Here is a 2,397-nt window from a genome sequence, read left to right as displayed (position 1 = left end):
GACCTATACACCACAGCTTGTGGAGATGCCGGATCCTTAACTGAGCAAGGCCAGAGATCACACCTGCATCCTCACGGACATAATGTTAGGTTCTTAATCTGCTGAGACACAATGGGAACTACTAGATATTAGTTTTAAAGCAAGAGCTTTTTAAAGATCAGAATCTATCATTACAACTTAGCATAGTCCAAGGTGCTTGGTTAATAATTAACAGTATCTTCATATTCAACCAATACAGATGGATACGAATCATGCTCTCTTGGACAACATGAAAATCTCAGAGTCAAGCAATGGAGCAGATGAAAAAAGGACATAGGTAAGAAGTAGGACAGCATGGGCCATGTGAGCTGTGTACTGGATTATCAAGCACGGAGAGTTGTAAATGCTTCAGCTGTGCAATGAAGCTTACGAGCAATTTTCAGAAATAGGTGAAAGAAACTTTATAATGAACAGGAGGGGGAAAAAAGCAGGCGTAAGCAGAAAAGAATAGGAATAGCTAAAAAAAACAAAACCATGTTATCTTGTACTTAAGTTTTCAAAGGTTAGATGAAGATCAAAATGGGAGCATCTGTAGATCTGTAAGATCTATTCAGTATTTGAACCTTCAGTTCCTTGTTGCTCCAGGAAATATTTACAAAATTAAAAAATTATTGTGTTTTCATATTTTGCTCATCTAATGAATTGGTTTTCGAAACCATTCACTGAGGACAGGAAGGACATGGCCCGTGATCAATGTGTGAATGTCAGTGCTTTTGAAAATATCAATCCCTTTAGAGGCCTGAAAAAGGGACCAAGACATGCACAGCAGTAAGACTCACCTTCATGCCTGGGAAAAGCAGACAGTGCCTCATCAAGGGACGGTCCCGGCTGTGTCCATGCGCCCAGACATGTTCTTACTACTCAGGGCAATAAAAACTGCTGGTTACCTCAGCTTCGTTTGAACATTCATTTTTAAGTGGCTTTTTGCCTCAGATGGGAAAATAACATCTTTAGAAGAAGGAAAACAATGTTCGCATTTTTCTTTTTGAACTCAAAATATTAACCATTATTTCTATGGTCATTACAAGGGCCAAGTTTGGTAGATATGCCTCCTTTAAGAAAAGCTTCTAAAATAGAAACACCATCACACAAACTGTTCCTCTTTCTCTCACCTGCTCCCCTCTCCCCTCCTTGAAGAGTGACTTTCAAAGCATCCAATAAAACCTAACGAATGTATTTACGACAATCTGCAGCATTTCTTGCACTGATATTGGTTAGTTTGGGGAAGGGACTTAGCTATGAATTAGTGTCAAATGACACGGCCCTGGGGAAACCCAGTGAGAGCGAGTCCACACAGACACTGAGTGTGGCCTCACTTTGAGAGAATCGAGCACCTGCTAGAAGCTTGCTTCTCATCTTTAAATGCCCTCTGGCATTCACAGGCAACCTGCATCCTTAAGTCCTCTGTGCACAAAGGTCCAATCTGAAGGCCTAAGTGATGCGTAATTACTGTGTTAAGATTACTAACTTACTGAAAACTTCCAAACTCCATCATCAAAACCATTAACGTTACCGAGCGCTCAGAATAAAGATGAGCTAGTTCATATCGTATGTTTTTTGGAAGAAGTATGATTTTTAAACTTTTCTCCAGCCTTCCAAATAGCATTTAGAAACACTCCAATGGAGGTTTTATTATAAGTGAAGGGCAGGTGCTAGAAAAGAATATTTTCTTAGGCTATGTCTCTGAAAGCAACCAGGGAGAAAATCAGAAAACAGCAACACTGCCCAAAATGAATCAAGTAAAAATACTAATTGTCCTAAGCTATAAAATATTAAGCACAAAATATAACAATGTACTACAACTTTATTAGATTCTTCTATTTTACTGGCTGCTTGGACTCAACCATGGCCTTAATAACCTATAACTATAACGTCTCTGGGTGTCACAGTACAGGATACCTAATCTGATTAGTCAACCTGTCAATACAGAGTAACCATTAACATTGCAGCTGTGGACACTTGATGCTTTTATACTAATTCAATCACAAATGTAAAGATATTCAGTATTATGTGAGGGTTCTCTGCTGTTGCTGTGCAAGTTATTATTCAAGCAAAGTCTGCCAGACCAGGCCTATTTAATGACAGACACCAGCTGATGCTATTCTTACAGGTAAGTCAAAACCCTGCCTTATGTTGAGAAGAACAAAGGCAGCAACCATCTATGAAGAGTCCTTTTCTCTTTTGGGTCCCCACCCTTCACCTCCGCATACCTCCCTCCACACTGTGTCCCATCATCCATCGGCCTAAGATCCGTGCATATGTTCCAAGTAAGAGTGGTATTTAGGGTTTTGTTCAGGGCAGGGGAAGGGGGTAGACGAGTGGATGAATGGACAAAGTGACAAAAGGAGGGCAAAAGGA

This window comes from Phacochoerus africanus, chromosome 7 (assembly GCF_016906955.1).
Source record: "Phacochoerus africanus isolate WHEZ1 chromosome 7, ROS_Pafr_v1, whole genome shotgun sequence".
Classification (NCBI taxonomy): Eukaryota; Metazoa; Chordata; class Mammalia; order Artiodactyla; family Suidae; genus Phacochoerus; species Phacochoerus africanus.
The sequence above is the reverse complement of the archived record's forward strand: the minus strand, read 5'-3'. Positions refer to the sequence as shown.